The sequence below is a fragment of the Alligator mississippiensis genome, chromosome 1, assembly GCF_030867095.1.
Source record: "Alligator mississippiensis isolate rAllMis1 chromosome 1, rAllMis1, whole genome shotgun sequence".
NCBI lineage: Eukaryota > Metazoa > Chordata > Crocodylia > Alligatoridae > Alligator > Alligator mississippiensis.
Genome location: NC_081824.1, coordinates 113300832 through 113318760, shown reverse-complemented (window position 1 = coordinate 113318760; position 17929 = coordinate 113300832). Strand labels below are relative to the sequence as shown.

Here is a 17929-nt window from a genome sequence, read left to right as displayed (position 1 = left end):
ATTTTATTCATTATAAAGCCGCATTATACAGGCACATGAGTTATCTTGAGGGTTAATGATGCAGCACTGATACAGAGTGATGACCACTGCCAAATGTGACTTTCTAAAATAGCATTCACTATATAAGTTCTGTATTTCTTTTCCTGAAAGGTAAAAAATTGCCTGTACACATCTGAATAAGCAAATCTTAAGAATAATAGAAAACTAGGGTTGGAATGGACTTAAGGAGGTCATTTAGTCCAACACTAAAAGCAGAGCTAAAGCAGGTTCATCCCCAACTATATGATCCCAGCCAAGGATTTGTCTAGCTGGATCTTAAAAACTTCCAAGCATGGAGATTCCACAACCTGTCTGGGTAATGTGTTCCAGTGCTTTACTACTCTCCTAATGAAAAGTGTTGCCTAATATCTAACCTTCCCTTGCTGCCACTTGAGACCATTGCTCCTTGTTCTGTCATCAAATTAGCTCAGCCAACCACTGGAAGAATACTCTTTTTGGGAGAGCTACAGTGACAGAGAAAGAGTGGTATGATATGTGAACCACCTTGCTCCCACTGCAGCTAACAGAAGTGTCATAACCAGGGTTTCTTTGCATTTTGGCAATCTTTCATTTCTGTATTGATCTCTTGGGGCCTATGAAAGGTATGCTTGTCCCTTAATGATAGGCTTATAGCTCTGCATGGTTCTGTTAAGGAAAACAAATGCCAGTCAACTAACCAACCAAAAGGCTTTATGCCATTTGTAAGTTGCTATGGGGCCCTCAACAATGGGCATGTCTACACATGCATTTAGGCACACCTACATTTAATGTGCATTAGCTTAATGTGCATTAAGGTGATTTAGGCTCACATCTACATGTGCACTTTAAAGCACATTAATACCGTGTACGCAGACTGGTATGGGTCTAAAGTTAGTCCCAAGTCAGTTCATACACAGCGTTAATGCGCCTTAATGCATCTACATGCGTGTTAATTTGCTTTAGCTATTCATGCCTAAATTTGATACCTGCTTTTGCAGGTATCAAATTTAGGTGCAAATAGCCTAAAATCGCCATTTTTAGATTTTAGCTACAACTGAGAAATTACAAATACTGGAGTTAGTTCGATGGAATTTGTAGCTGACTGACTCAGGATCGAGAATGTTTCTGTTATGTGGGCTGGATACCAATCTCTCTACCACTGGATACAGTTTATAGGTTTCTGTTTCACTTGTAACTGCAGACCAGTCAGCTGTTAACCCCAGAGCTAGGATGCTGCTAGCTTTGGAGATGCCATACTGTGTACTCACAGATTTCTGAAATGTTTGGAAAAGGTATCACAAGCTGCGGTTCTTCTCAAGTCCTGAGCAGTTGAGACGATGCACGCTATACTTTATGGTTACACTACAGAAGCTGAGAAATCAGAAAGAAGATCAAAAGAAAATGTGTTTATGTGAGCATGCCAAAGCACGGAAGTGCAAATTATTTGTTAGATCCCTATATAGAGCCAACAGCCAAGAGAGGGAATAGGTTAGATGAAGAGCACCAGTGGAATTTCTGTTGTAAGTCTTAAAACTTTTGCTTAAAAGCTATTAGTAGTATTCCAAATACTAACTTCAATATTTTGTGCATACATACAGACATGCTTATTTTACAGAGAAATGGAATGGTATTCTCTCCATGAAAACTGACTGGGACCTATTACCACCTGCTTCTAGGATTTTAAATGCAATAAACCAGAGGTTTAACTCTTCTTATTACTTTCTGAAAAGATCCACAGCCCCAGCCTGTGATAAAGCAAAGAAATACACTGAAATGCAGAGAAGGGAAGTGTAACAGTGTTGTATTGGCTCTGCATCCCCTTGTTACTTCAGTAAAAGGTTTTAAATAAAATAATTCTTAAGTAAAAAGTTTAGATAAAAGGTTTTACTGCTGCACTGGCAGTATTTTATAAGAGGCTCCAATGAGGAAGATTTCCTTTAGCCTTGATAACTCTGTGTTCTAATAGAGACGTGTACTTCTGGAGAGAGGTGTGAGAGCTGGGGAATCTGTTCATTTGTTTGCCTGTAAACAGATTTATCATAACCAAGGATACAAATAACAGGAACAAGGAAATTGGCAAAGCAGTTTAGCAAACAAACTGATATTAAGCTGTATTTTTCATTAAATATTTATAATTTGTTCCTCAGGGTTAAGTACAGACAGTCAAAAAGCCCAAGGCTGAATCAATTCAATCTTTGCAGTTTAGTCTAAGCTGTGTAGACTGGACTGATAAGCAAGTGAACAGACATTCACTTTTGATTCCAGAATTGCAGCCTCATGCCAGCAGTGGCCCAGGCCAGAAGCTGAGGGGTGCTAGAACATGTCTCCCTGCTCAGCTGGAACGGACAGCATGGGCCAAGGCTAGCCCACCTACCCGGTGAGGCGAGGTTTGCAGGGGAGGTGCAAAGCATCCCGGGATGCTGGGGAACTGTGAGTTAACTTGAATCTGGAAGAGATCTGGGACAGAAGTTCAATAAACTGATTTAACCTAAATCAGTTAAATCTGATAGTACACCCATCCAGGTTTATCTTAAACTGGTTTCAGCCATTTTGAAAGTGGTTGATGTGTACTGAACAACTTGTGTGTTACAGATTTGAACTGGTTTCCAACCATTTATACTGCTTTATGTGTAATTGCTGTCCCTAGCCTAGGATTACACAGAGGATATGAAGGAACTGATTCACTTGGAACCTATCCCAAAGGTGAATAATTGTTCTTCTGAAATAATTACATAAGTCCAGACTAAAGTTTGCCAGTCTAATCCTAGTATGCTGTAGTGCTCTGTAGTAGGTTCCATAAGACTCAACATCCTGACTAACTATAGCTGTTTTATAGAGGAACAGGCTTGTAAATATAGCGTGGCCCAAGCTACTGTAGTTACATGATTAATTTTTGCCCATGAAGGCAAAGTGTAATTATGTTATACCAGATCTTTTCTGGGAGAGATAACTGAGTAGCATCCAGAGAGGGAGCAGCTCTGCAAGAAACAGAAACTATCCCCAATTATTTTTGCTTAAAGTATCAGAATTTTAAGTAGAAGCCCATAAGAGCTTCTTCTTTGTCATCAATGTACAGGCGGTCCTTGAATTATGTTTTGAGTTACAACGTTTTGCACTTACAACATTTATAAATTGACACCCTGTTTCAACTTTATGACATCAGTTTTTACTTTACAACGTATGATCCGAAACCACATCATGCCAGTGAACAAGTTTGGTGTGTCACCCATCTCCCTGGAGAACATCTGTCCAAACTTCCTTGGACACTGCCTTTAAGAAAGCAGACAAGACTCCAGAAAAACCTGCATCCAAGACTCCTGAGAAGACTCCAGACAAGAACCCTTCAAAAAGTCCAGCAAAGTCACTTCAAAGAAGTCTTTCCAAATCAATATGATTGCTATTTACAATAGAAATACATTAATGCAGCTATATTACTCATCTATAATTGATCAAGTACAAAATTCTGGGGTATTTTTGGTGAAAATAGGGTAGCAGGCCTTGCTTCAGGAACCAATCCCCCATTTATAACATTGTTTCCTATGGGAATATTGGTTCCGAGTTACGGCGTTTCAACTTAGGATGCAGTTTTCAGGAACAAATTGTGTTGTAAATCCGAGGACTGACTGTACTACAAAGCACCTTGTCATAATTCTCCCTCTCAAAAAAAAGAGAGCTGAGTGGATGGATTAAAAAACTGACAAGAAAGGGAAAGAAAGAAGCAGTTTTTGAATACATGAGTGAGCGATGTTTTAACTGATAATCAGCAAGATGAAAGCATATTAAGTGTAGTGCTAAAAACCCATACATCAGCAGCCACTTTAAAACCATGTTTAAAATGTTTTAATCATGGACCTCCTGCTGAACAGGCAGCACCTAAATCCTCCAAAACACTGAAGATTTGAAATGTCCAGCTGCAATGACACCTCTCTTACAATTCACTTTCAGGCTGAGGGAGCTAGCTTTAAGAGGACCAGTCTTGTCCTCTTTTCTCTAAGGTGCTGATCAGATTAAAGTAGCAGGCAACTGGGCAAGAAAGTTCACAGCAGTGAAAGGAAAAGACAAGCAGCAAGTCCATAACAGCAGAGAGGGGGTCCAACAATAGTAAGGAGTGACAACTGTTAATCCAAGGCCCAAACTAGAGAGATGTAGAAAATAAGAGCAACTTGCAAATGGCACAACAGGAAGATAGAGGAACTAGCCTATTGTAGGATGAAAAGGGTTTGATACAAAAGTAAGATGAAAAGTCGAGTAAAGTATGTGTGGTGGAGAGGGGGGAGGGAAGCAGTCAAAAACAAATGAAAAACAGCAACTCATTCTTTTTTGGTATTCTTATTTCCATGACTAGCTTGGGGCAGGCAGGACTGGAGAATGCGTATGTACTTTGCAAGTAGAAAAGACCAAGGCTGGTTGTTCGAGGTGACTTCCAGAGGCGGCAAGCAGCTACAACTCCAGAGAAAACGGGAATTCCCAACCTCTCTGTAATTAGCAGTAGGTATCCCATTTTAGGCATGTTTTTATCTGTACACATTTAGGACCTGCTCCTTTTACTGAGTTAACTTCTCTTTCAAGTCAACTGGGATTGAGTCAAAAGGTTGCAGAATAGGATTATAAAATGTAATAACATTAACTTGAATTTGTCTACATATAAACAGTGAATGTGAACTCAGTATGAACTAGTACATTTTTATTAGTGTTGAAAGCTAGAGTCAAAATGCCTAGCACTCGAATATAAAAAAAAAAATGCGCTTCTTCCCCAATCATAAAAACCAAAGGCCACTTTCCAAAGCTTCTGATGTAATTGTATTCATTGCCTACGGTACCTGGCAAACAGATCAGCTAATTTGTCAGAGTTAAAAGGAAGGTAAACAATCACAGATATTAAACAAAGCAGCAGAGTGCATGAACTGCTTTTTCTTTGCCGTTATTTCCTTTTTCAACCCAATCCTGTAAGAGGGTCATATGTTCTGGAAATATTGCCAGTGTGCTTTACAGAAAGCGCAATGCTTAATATAATAATGGCAATCAATAAACAGTGGTGTTCAGCCAGTCACAACACCACCAACGGCAATGTTGATGGGCTCAGAATACACAATAGCAAAGTAAGCAACTTAAGTTTCTTTTTTTCACATTCAAGACATGACTCCCTAACTTGCCTCTAATTTTATTCTACAAGCCTTAGCTTAGCCAAATTTCATTCCTTCTTAAATGTGTGCCTACTTCCTCTCTATCCCTGAAATTTGATTATCTTCTCATTCTGTTGCAAATCAAAAGTGAGTTTGATGAAACCATTCGGGGCTACAACAGTGTAAATTGGCATAATGTGAGAGTAGAAACTTCCCTCTTCTGCCTAGAATAGTGGAGACCAACGGTTTGGACGACAGTCCCAGGCCCTCCCCAAGTGTCACTCTGATCCCCTTTAATGCCCAATCTCCTCTGCTTTCTGCTGCCTGCCCCTCCCTGATCGGCTGAGTGCCACACAGACAGGCTTCCAATGCCACTCACATGGTCTAGAAAAACTTTCTGATCAATGGGCATAAAGCTTGTTCCCTTCCATGTCACAAACAATCTGTTCTATGATGTATTCTTGGGTAAAACCCATCTGTCTCTAACCTTTTTCCTGATTTCTATAATACATATCTTTTTCTGAGTAACTGTACTACATCAGCTGAGCTCATGTCTTGTTGACAGACTAATTTCTAGAGAGCCAAAAGCCCTTAAGGGCACAGAATGTCATTGTTTGGTGGAACTTAATGCACTGTATGTATTCATAGCAGTAGATCAATAATGGAATGTTACAAAAAGTACTAGCCAATTGCCCGTCAAGAATGACCGGGGGGAGGCCCGTGTCCAGCCCCTGCACCCCCTCCTCCGTGCTTCGGCTCCTGGTCCTGCTCCCCTCCCCCCACCAAGTCTGGGCCCATTTCCCCCTCTCACCTGCCACTTCTGGTCTGGGGCTGTTTCCCCCCTCCCCCTGCTTTGGGTCTGGTGCCGCTCCCCCCACCCCCGTGGTATGGGTCAGCTCAGCCCGCGTCCACCTGCCTTCCCTCCCCACTCCCCTCCCTCCCAGCTGTTGGCAGGACATGGCAGTGGGGGAAGCTGGGCACCTTACCCTCCTTGCCAGCTTTTGTCAGGACTCGGGGGTGACAGCGGCATGCTCCCTGCCATTATGGCAGGTGGGAATGGAGTCCCGTGTTTGGCCCTGCCTCTGCTTCTTGTCTGGTCAGGGGAGGGGGTAAACAGGCCCATTTCCCTCACCCTCAGCTCTTTGGGGCCAGGCCCGTCCCCCCCCCCTTCTTTGGGGCTGTTGTCAGGGCATGGCAGACAGGCAGTGGTGGCGGGGCACTGCCAGTGTGCCCCCACCCTGGCCTCCCGCTCCCCCCTGCCCTCCATCCTCATGGTGGCCACCTGTTGGGGCCCAGTGGTTCCATGTTCCCCCATGTCCAGCCCCATCCCCACTTCTCATCCAGCAATGGGCCCACTCCCTTCCTCCCACTCCATTGCCATCACCTGCAGAGTGGCCTGTTCTGGTCTCCCCCCTCCCCCCACTCTGCCCCCTATGTTCCTGCTATCATGGAGGTGCGTTGTCTCCTGTCCAAGTGCTCTTACAGCACTCTGACTGGTTGTTTCAATCTGAGTGTGACTAAAGCGTTATGGACAGACAGACACACTAAGGCTTTTACAATACTAGAATTATTTTTCCTGCACTATATACAATGAACATTTCTACCTTAAGCCTACAGGCTTTTAGGCTTAGGGACAGACATTCAAAAATCCTAAACCTGAATTAATTTAATCTTTGCAGGTTAGTCTAACCTGCAGAGAGCGAACCGGTTTGCAAGTGGATAGATGTTTGGCACATGCCTGAATTTTCAGCATATGCTCACACACGCCAGGAGCTGGGGGGCACTAAAACAGCCTTTTGCTTCCAACAGGGAAGCTGACCTGAGGGGGGGCCTGGCTAGTATGCCCCAGCAGGCCTGAATTTAAATCCCCACCTTGGCCTCTAGGGTTTGGGGGGTGGAGGGAGGAGGAGGAGGAGGAGAGAGCTCTGCCCACCCCAGTGGCTCCCTAATAGCTGAGAGTAATCCTGGCACACAGGGCTGTCCAGCCCCAACTCTTTCCCTTCCTCCCTCTCCCCCAACACCATGGGGTGGAGAGGGGGGCTCTGTTTGGTGTGGGGGGGGGCTCTTCTCCCACCTCTTCCTCCCCCTGCCGCCACTGCCATGGAGTGGGGAGGGGGCCACTGCAAGGCTGCCTGGCCTCCGAGAAGGACTCTTCCCCCTGTTTCGCCCCCACCACCAACAGGTGGGGAGGGGGGGCTCCATGTGATGCTGTTCGGCCCCAGATGGGGGGTTCCGCGCTGGGGGATACTTTTCTGCCTCCTCCTCCTCCCCCCACCGCCTCTATGTGAGGCTGCCTGGCCCTGGCCCCAGCCCCAGAGGGGGCACTTCCCCCACCACAATGGGGTGGGGGTGCTCTGTTCAGTACTGGGGGAAACTCTTCCCCCTTCTCCTCCCCCCGCCCCCCGCTCTTGTGGTGCTCCCTGACCCGGCTAGGCCCAGCTGAGGAGTGGGGAGCAGCTGTAATGGAGCTGCAGCTGCTGGGGGTGGTCCTGGCCCTGCGGCCCAGCCCAGCCTAGCATGGCCTTGCTCAGTCCCTGCTAAGGCAGCTGCTTGGTGAGGCCAAGCCAGGCCACGGGGGTAGGGCCATCCCCAGTGGGTGCAGCTCAGTGATGGGGATGTGAGTGCAGCTGGGCAGCTGGTTCCCCTATCAGCAAGCACACCACAGCGGCTCATGGAAACTCAGTGAGCCTCCATGGTGGGCAGCTGCTGGGCTCCGGGCCCATAGCACTTCTGAGTGGGCGTGGATAAGTTGCTGTCCAGCCAGCTGCCGACCGTGCATACTGGACTGTGCTCCCCGATAGGGGAAGCAGCTGTCTAGCTGCGCTCGCTTCCCCATCACCAAGCTGCACCTGCCACAGGTGGCCCTGCCCCCATGGCCTGGCCCAACACCACCAAGTGGCTGCCCTAGCCGGGGCTGAGCGAGAAAAGGCCAGGCTGTGGGGCCGGGGCCATGCCCGGCAGCTGCGTCTCCATTACAGCCACTCCCCGCACCCCAGCTGGGCCAGGCCTGGCTGGGGAGCACTGCAAGAGCCTCCACCCCTGCCCTACAGCAGGGGGGTGGGGGGAAGAGGAGAGGGAAGATCCCCAGTACTGAACAGAGCCCCCCCGCCCCATTGTGGGGAGAGAAGTGCCCCCCTCTGGGGCTGGGGCATGGGCCAGGCAGCCTTGCACAAAGCCCCGCCTCCCCGCCCCTCAGTGGTGGGGGCGGCAGAGTAGGAAAGGGAAGAGTACTTCTCAGCATAGAACAGAGCCTCTCTCCCTGCCCTGCGGGGGGATGGGGTGGAGAGGAGGGAAAGAGTCCCCATCTGGGGCTGGACAGCATTGAATAGAGCCCCCCCCTCCTCACCCCATGTCGGTGGGGGAGGAGCAGGGAGAAGGGGGTTCTATGAGAGGCTGTCCAGCCTGGCCCCAGCAGGGGACTCTTCCCCCTGCTTCTCTCCCCCTCCCCCAACAGGGTGAAGGGGGTGCTCTGTGCAGCACTGCTTGGCCAGGGAACGGGGAGTGGCTGTAACTGAGCCACAGCTGCAGGGGGTGAAGAGCAGTGAAAGAGTCAACCTCTAGGGCCAGGCAGCCTTGCATAGACCTTCCCCCCGCCCCCCCAGCCCTGTGACAGTGGCAAGGTGGGTGGAGAGCAGGAGAAGGAGGAGGAGTGCCCCTCCAGCACTCCACAGAACACCCCTTCCCCACCCTGGGGGGAGAAGGAGGATGGAGAAGGGGGCTCTATGCATAGAACAGAGCCCCTCTTCTCTGCCCCGCAGGACAACCATCCCTGCATGGCCCCATTAAGGTGAAGGGACCAAGGAAAAGGGTTAATTCCTTCCTCTGTCCCTTCTGGTTCCTTCTGCCATGCAGCCGGAGTCTGCCAGCCTCAGGGGCCACTGCTGCAGTCCCCTACCCTCTGCTCCCCAGCTGACAGGCACACCCCAGCTGTGGTGGGGAAGGAGGGAAGAATTAACTCCCATCCTGCCCACTTTGCCTTAATGCAGGCTTGTCCAACATGCGGCCCGTGGGCTGCCATGCGGCCTGCCAAGCCATTTTCTGAGGCCCGCAGTGCTGCGACAGGAAACTAAAGTAAACACTGTTTAGTTTCGTTCCCACCCCTTGTCCCTCCTCCAACCCCTCAGCAGCTTCCTAATGGCTGCTGAAGGGCTGGGGAAGGGACAAGGTTCCCACATGCACCACGTCAGCTTGACGTTGCCGACATGGTGCAGCTCCTCCCCTCCCCCCTCATTTCACGGTGTCCCTTCTTCGCCCCACCGCTCCTTTCCTCATTTGCATGCCAACTCCTCCCCTCTCCCACATTGCGGGGTTTCTGTTCCTAGACCCGCCCCTCCCTTCCTCATTTGTATGCCGGTCCTGCCCTGCGCCAGTCCCCGCTGGCCGCATGGGCTGGAGCAGTCGCGGTGCAGAGGGCAGGCGGGCACAGGAGGTGCAGATGCCAGCTCGGAGGGATACCGCGGCCGGGCCTGCGGGATACGTTGCTGCCGCTGCTTCTGTGGCTGTTGGGGCGGGAAGCCAGCGCTGCTCCCGCCTCCCTGCATCCCCCCATACCCGCAGACATCATGCTGGGGGTGGTGAGTCGCAGGCCCCGGGGAGGGAAGGACCCCTGCTGCTTGGGCTCAGGCTGCCCCGGGGGAGAGGGAGCAGAGGGGTGTCCCTCCACATCCCGCACCCCCCTCTAGAGTCCCCACATATTCCCCTGGCTGCTGAGCCCAGGCGCGCAGGCGTGGGAGCATCCTCGAGGCCGTCTAGGTAGCAGGGAGGACATGGCGGGGTCAGGCGGCACCCCTTGACCCCTGCGCCCCCAGGCCACAGCCAGACTGGACAGGCTGGCGAGTGCCCGCTCCTGCCAGCCCACTGGGTGATAAAAAGTTCATGATCCGGCCCCACATTCAAAAAGGTTGGACACCCCTGCCTTAATGGGACCATGATGCCCGGAGTCTTGCCATGTCCTGTCCCTGCTCTGGCTAGAGAGCAGAGGGGCAGGGCCAGCCCAGCTCGAGCAGAGCAGAGCCGCACCCAGAGGGCATGCTGGGATGCTGTGGGAGTCAGATTTAACTTAAACCAGCAAGGGGTCTGGGACAGACATTGCATAAACTGGTTTGACCCAAATCAGTTAAGTCTGATACTACATTCAATCAGGTTTATCTTAAACTGGTTTCAACCATTTTAAAACTACTGTACTGTAACTCTGTTACAGATTTAAACCAGTTTATGTGTAATAGCTGTCCCTAGCCTTATATGCCACTGTGTCATGCTGTATTTAGATACAACAGATGTCAGAGAACAGAGAGAATAAAAAATGCAAGAAACAGCTGGACTCAGAAGATAATATAGGTAAGAAACTTATGATACATGAAGCAAAGATGCTTTTCAAAGGAATACATTAATAAAGCAGTTGTACTACTTGTAAAGGAAAAAAGAACAAAAATACCATATATGTTCAGGAAAACAAACATAATTGGTCTAGGATTTACAGTGTTTACTTACAAGTGACTGCAGTGGTTGTTTTAAAGATTTTGATATTGGCTGTGTAATATCCTTCATGTACTTTGGTCTAGCTTACGTACAGTGAAAGAATATGTAAGACACTGTAAGGCTTTGGTATGTTAAGGAATTGTTCCCATCAAAATCAGTCTTATCATCAGAAGATATTTACCTGATATTGATATGTTTGTTAGATATATCAGTCTATTTATAGTTATCTGTGTGCTGTTATTCAGATGTTACAAAAGGACCCATTATAAATTGCATTTCTAGATGAAATAGGGTCTTTTTTTACTTTTCGTGCCAAAAGATGTTTGCTTGTAGTACAGCTGCAAGAAGTGTTTTGGGCTGGAAACAGTCACTTTAGAAGCTTATTCTAATGTATGGTAGGTGCAAAGTATCTGAGTGTGTTCATATTCAGAGCTGTTCTTTGTTCTCCTTTTCTTTTTTAGAGCTTAAGGAGAAATGTGGATAAGGAATCTTCAAGAGTTAGAAAATAACACGGTAAGATTATATTGTAGCTAGCTTCTCTGGACTTTAAAGTGCATAAAACTAATGGGAATTTAGATCTAAGGGGTTATATAATGAAGATCAGAGTGAAGATCAGACCTCAAAGTCATGAAAAAAATACTGCAAACAACTCTGACATGTCTGAAATACAGTTGTGGCACAGCAGGACAGAAGGCTTGTTTTCTAGTCTATTAAGGAGAGGCTTGTGTAATTTAACATATAGGACTGAAGTCAGCACGTTTAAGTAAAAACAAACTAAGAATACTAACCAAAGCACTGAGAAATAAGTTAGTTTACAAGTACTGTGGCTTATTTTTTCCTTTTGTACATGCCAAATTCCCATTGACTTCTCTGCTCATACAATATTAAATATCTGGGAAGCAATTTTGTAAGCCATACCCACATATGGAACATCAACATTAAAATTCATGGGTATGTTAGTTAACTCATGGATGTGTTAGTGAATTGGCCAGTTGTTGAGTTCAGGCAGGAGCAAAAGCTTTAGACCAGTGGTTTTCAACCTTTTTTCATTTGCAGACCCCTAAAAATTTTTGAATGGAGGTGCAGTCCACTTTGGAAATTTCAAATGGATGTGTGGACCCCCTCTGAATTTTAAGTGTGGGTGTTCACATACTTTTGATTGATCATAGTCATCTTCCACTGACTTCTTAGACAGAGTCTGTGGACCCCCACAGGCTGAAAACCGCTGCTTTAGACTAACCCAATGTAGGCAATGATCAACTATCATGATGCAAAACAAAATGTTCTTATCTATACTAAATGCTTGATTAATTATATGAATTAACACGTTCTAAGAAGATATACTTTCCCATTGTATACTTGGCCAATGACTGTAAGAGTGATTAATAACAGGCACAAAGTGATGAAAATATTCAAGGGAATGATTTATATGCTATAAGATTTATATGCTATTATGTGAAATCAAAGGCATCTCCACCAATTGCATGGTACCTTCAAAAATCTTTCCTTCTGACCTAAAATTAACATTTGACTTTCTATAAACTATGCCCCATCAGAGCTGCAGGAGTCTGTCATTCTCTTGTTAGCAGCTATGAGAACTAGGGTAAGATTTTCAAAAGCAGCTAAGTGAAATGAGTCTCTCAACTCTCTTTCTCTCAAAGAAACTGCAGGCAGCAAGTATTCCAAGTGACTTAAGAGACTCAGTCCCAAAAATATGTGTATGGCTAACCTGCCTACGCACTTCTGAAAAATTTCACTTTTAGGCAGATTGATTAAAAAAGCATCTAAAGTTGACAGAATGTGCATGCCTCCGTCCAAAATTGTAATCCTTAAAACTTCCACCTCATCACTGTTACACCCTGGAGTCCCCTACTACTGACACTATTTCAGTAATTAAATACTGGTTTCAGTATTAAAGTTCCCCAGGCACCTAAATTCATCTTCTGTGCACATCACTGAGCATCTCAGTCTTGACGGGGCTAAGCATTGCCTGTCTCATGCCTAAGCCTAATCAGTATAAAAAATTGGGCACTTCCCAACTCCTTTGAGGGATTTGATTAAGGGCATTCTTGGAGCATACCTAGGAGGTCAGGTTCCAACTCTGAAAGCAGTGAGGCGGAAGCTTTCTCTTAAAACAAAGTAGCTGCTCATAGAAATAGTACTGGCCTTTTATACAACAGCTCAGTGGTTAGAACACTAACACAGGACGTGCGAGACCCCGGTTCAGTTTCCTTCACAATAAATTCAAGATTCATTGAGCTAGACAGAGAATAAGAGGAAGATACGTTATCCTACTGCTTAGGGCATTCGCCTATGTTACGGGGTAGGAGAGGAAAGTACCATGGTTTTCAATCCCTGCTTCAGAAAGTGTTTATGCATTTTATATGAAACAGTCATTGGATAAAATGCATATACAGTAGTTGCAGCAGAGGACTTAACTGCCCCAGTAGGTTCAAGAGCTTATAGAACTTCATCCACATTACAAACATACCCATGTTTAAATATGGTTCTGGCTATATCATGAGGTGACCTGATTATGTAGCCTTGTTAAAAAAAACCATGCGTATAAATAAACATCAAATGAAGTGGATCAGCTGTGGTGGAATGTATCCTGCCACAGCTGATCCACTTCATTGGGTAAAACAAATGCTACCTGTTGTCCCACACTGGGCAGGTACCCAATCCTGTGGGACAACACACAGTGTGTTCCCCTCTTAGAGACATGCCTCAGTGATTCCTCTGGGCGCATCTCTGCAAATGGGGAAAGCTGGGGTTTCCCACTTGCAGAGATGTGACCAAGCAACCCCTAGGTGTGCCTCTAAGTGGGGGACCCTGGCTTTCTCCACTTACAGAGATGCTCGCAGGGAATCTCCAAGGCACATCTGTGTTCTTGGGTCTCGAGGGGCCTGATCCTGTATGAGAGCTCCTGGGGTGCAAAGGATCAGGCCTCTCAAGTCCTAGTGGCATCTGCCTGAGGTGACTCTTGTGTCATAAGCTAACAGATGTTTGCTGCAATAAAGCAGCAGAAACTATTACTAACTTTGTTACAGCCACAAATTGTGGGTATTTGCAGGGCAATAAGGAGTATGGATGTCTGTCTGCTTAGCCTCTGTACCAGCATAAATATTTTGATAGCAGCACAAAGGTGATGTCTGTTTCTACCTCATGTTGCGCCAGCAGTATTTACCAGGTTTAAAAAACACAGCTCACTAAAGCTAACTCAATGCCACTGGTTTTCAACCTATGGTCTGTGGAATCTTTTATTAGAGCAACTGTATAGCTGGGCAAAGCAATGTTGGACAAGCTTTTGGGCGAAAAGTTTCCTTCTGTATGTAGAGATACATGAGCTAGCTCAGGTGCTGAAAGCAGGCTAGGCATGGCAGCACGGAGCTGCATACTGCCATGGTTTAACTGCTTCTAGTACCTGAACAAACTTGTTTAAAGATTGCTTGATTATCTCTACACTACACTGCAGTGTGCAGCACAGACATACCCTCAGAGGACTGTAAGGCAATGACATTCTGTCCTCGTGGACAAGAATTAATCATGTAACAGCATAGCAGGTTTGGGTCACACCATATCAACAAACCTGTTTACACCATAAAACATCCATAGTTAATCAGGACATTGAGTCTTATGGAAGCTGCCACAGAGAACAGAAACAATACTAGCATTAGATTAGCTAGCATTAGTCCATTTCCCATGAAAGATAATGCTTGCAGCCAGCATTTTGGAGTTTTTAAAGTACAGATAGCTGAGAGTTTTAGTAAAATATGGACAACAAGTTGTTTGAAAAAAGCTCCCACTTGAAAATGATGTACTCAAAAAGTTACATTACAAGGTTTGTGATAATAAATCTTTGTGGAATTTATTGTAAAACTGCCTAATCCTTTCAATTAACTTTACATTAGTGCAAACTAGCTAACTGTCCACAGGAGGGCATCATTACAACTACTAATCATTCACATTGATACTCAGTTTGTTGACAGGTAGCCAGAAACTGTGAAATACAATAGACGCAGTTTAAGTCATAGAAAGCAATAAATTAATACCACATTCATGAACTCATGGGAATGTTATTATTTAGGTATAAAGAAACACTTTAAAAGTCTAAATTGACTCTTGTGAGTGATTTCTACTTGTCACACACTTTTTCCTATTACCATCAGTGTTACAATAGCATATAATGACCATACTTCTAGTGTCACAGCACTTTAAACTATGGGAACTGTAGACAGCAAAGATCCAACAGGGAACAAAATAACCTATCAGTAACAAGGTACTTGGAGAAAGTCATGCTGAAATGGTATGGGGTACATTTCCAGAATGGTATATACAGACTTTGCAGCAGAATTCCCTTAAGTAGGTATGATTAGTTAAGCTATTTCCTTTTACATGAAACACTTCTCACTATACCTCTGGCCCTGAGGATACAGAATGGTAGAGTCAACCCCTGAACTTTGTCACGTCTCTGCTTGATCAAATGAAAAGTGGCTGCAGCAACATGAGGTTGGAAATACAAATCTGTGGTAAGAGAAGAGTTATATAGTTATCAGTTATCTAGCACTTTGTTCCTTCTCCTATATAAGCAGCTCAAACATCCAGAGGCTCCAACTGAAGGAAGACCAATAAGGTGCTGAGAAAGATCAACTTTCCCATGCTACTGTGCGGGCCGGGCCCTGATCCCGCCGCCAAGTGCGAGTCAGGAGGGGCGATCCGCGGCCCATCTTTGCACGCGCGGGCTGTGGCCAGCAGCCCGGGCACGCGGGGTTGGAGAAAACCGGTGGCGAGCTAGAATTAGTCACAAACATGTAGTGGTTGATTGAAAAGATTATTTACTTACACCCAAAGATGGTAGTGGTGTAGGCTGGACAGTTTTCCAGGTGCAGCTCCGCTTAAATCCTCGCTGGAGGACTACGACAAATTATTTTCCACGGAGTTGTTTAGGCTCCGCGGGTCCGGTTCGGTTCCCTGGTCCTCCGGAGTTGTTTAGGCTCCGTGGGTTCGAAAATTGGGTTTACAGGAAAGGGATACGTCTTGGATTGCGATCGGCGACAGGGAGAGGCTAGAGGCGATTCGTTCTTTTGTTTCCCCTCTGGAGTAGTTAAAGCTCCGTGGGTTCGATTGTTAAGCCTCTATTGCCTGCTTGAGAAAAGTGTTGGGTCCGTAAGGATCCGCAGCGCTTAGAGATCTTCACACTGGGTGAAGTCTCCTCCTCCTGGTGTTCGTGGAGTCCTCCAGTTTTTCTCTCTCTCTCTCTCTCCGACTTGGGCGGAAACTACCCAAGCCTTTTGTACGGCTAGCAAGCCAATAGCTAGCTGCCACGTGTGCCTACATTTAGAACTGGCCAATAATGTGGCGCGAATCCAAATACAAATGGCGGGAACTCCTTTGCAATGTGCATCACTAGTATGCAGCAAAGAAATGCACCCTGCAAAGAAGCTACAAAAGGGCGGGAAAGCCTTTTGCACCCGGGGTTCTCCTCCACAGCAGAGAACTCCACCATGCAAAGAAACTGTAATTTAGGTGGGAACATAATTTAGCATTGCCGAAGCACACACAAACAAAAACCACAACTTTGGGTTGTGACAGCTACCACTTGACACATCTGTCTTTCTCATTCCAGTTCCTGTCCACCAACAAGGAGATACTCATTCCTTCAAACAGCTCTCCTCCTTGCCCCTTACCCACTTGGGCTTCACTGCCTCAGGTGTCTGCCTTCTTCTTTTTACTCTTACCAACCAGTTTTTGTTTCCCCTCTTAATCCCTGCCTCTTTTTGCAAAGAGCAACCAGTATTATTGACACCCACTCTTAACCTCAAGACTAAACGCCCGTTCCTTACTTTGCCCTGGGACATGGCCACTCTGAAGCACAGCAGAGTTGCAGTTGCTTGGTTGTGCATCTATAGCCCCATCTACACTTAAGGCATGATTAACCAGTTAATCATACCCTAAGTGGTCATTCGGCCACACATTCAATCAATTAATGCTGTGAAAAAAGATGAATAAACTACAAAGTTATTCCACAAAATATGTGTAACAACTTTGTAGCTGCTTCTTATCATGCAATTAATTGAATGTGTGGCCAGGGACCCCTGTGACTGGGAGCCTCGCCACTTGATTGTAGCTCCCAGCTGGGGGAGCCCATGTGCACCCCCAAGCCTGGGAGCTCCCATTTGATAGGGCTCACAGCCACAGGGGGGACCCATACAGCCTTGAGGCTAGGAGATCGCAACAGTTGTGGTCTCTCAGAGACGGGAATGCATGGGCACTCCTGCAGCTGGGAGTCCCTTCAGCTTAGGGGGCTCCCAGCCATGGGAGCTTGCTTCCTGCTGGTGCAGGGAGAGCCCAGGATTGAGCTTCCCCTATACCAGGAATAAAGTGTGATGGGATCTGATTTATAATCCCACAATCATGCCTCCTGCCATGCATGTGTGGATTATATCCCATCATGCCTTTGCCTATACATGTGGAGAGGCCCTAGAAGTTAGTAGGTCACCGTCCCACTATTTGTGGAAAATCAGCACCAGTTGTTGCAGGTGCTCTCGGTGATAGGCAGGTTTCCAACTGGCAAGCTTGTGCAATTGTAGGCTGCCAGGCTTAAGAAAACTGAGAACTTCCTTAACACATGGTGAATAACAAATGGCAGCATAGAATAAGAACAGAGGCACTAGTTAATGAATGCTTCTCAAGCACCAGGCTGAAGACATACAGACAGATTCCAGCATTCATTGGCATTTAGTTATGCCAGATGTTATTAGTGTGCCTTACAGGTTAAAATTTACACTTAGGTGCATGCAGAGTTCTGTTAAAGCCTACTGAAAGCCTAAAATACATATAAAGGTAACAAATCTGACTCTATGTTACTAATACATGACACATCTTTTGACTGTTGATTACAAAGTCATAAGTCAGTTCATTTCAATGAGATGCTCTTTATGTATTCTAATTTAGCATAAAGATCAAAATCACACACCTTAAGTGTGAATAATGTGCTTGTATTGGAATTAAAAAGAATGAAAGCTTGAAATTATTCAGGAAATCTCATTAAAAGCTGGTTTTTGGCTTATGATGAAAATACTGACTCTACAAACAAGCAAAAGACTATTTCAATACGGTGTTAAAAAGTAACAAGAAAAAGAATCTAAAGTCACGGGTTTTTTTCTAGTTACTGTAAAATTTATATCTGTGTCATCTTACTTTAGGATCTTTTCAGACCATCACAGAAGACTTCCCAGTATTAGTCAGTTTGCTATGTCTAAATCTTTAACCCAATTTCTTGATGCATTGCTCAAGGGAAAAGAAGATCA

The 17929-nt window shown here is 46.0% G+C and overlaps 1 protein-coding gene across 5 annotated transcripts in view; it reads right to left on the bottom strand.

The window, feature by feature from the left end:
• Positions 1 to 17929, bottom strand: part of TMEM200A (transmembrane protein 200A) — a 198051-nt gene that overhangs the window by 46351 nt on the left and 133771 nt on the right. The gene's annotated exons all lie outside the window — the stretch shown is intronic.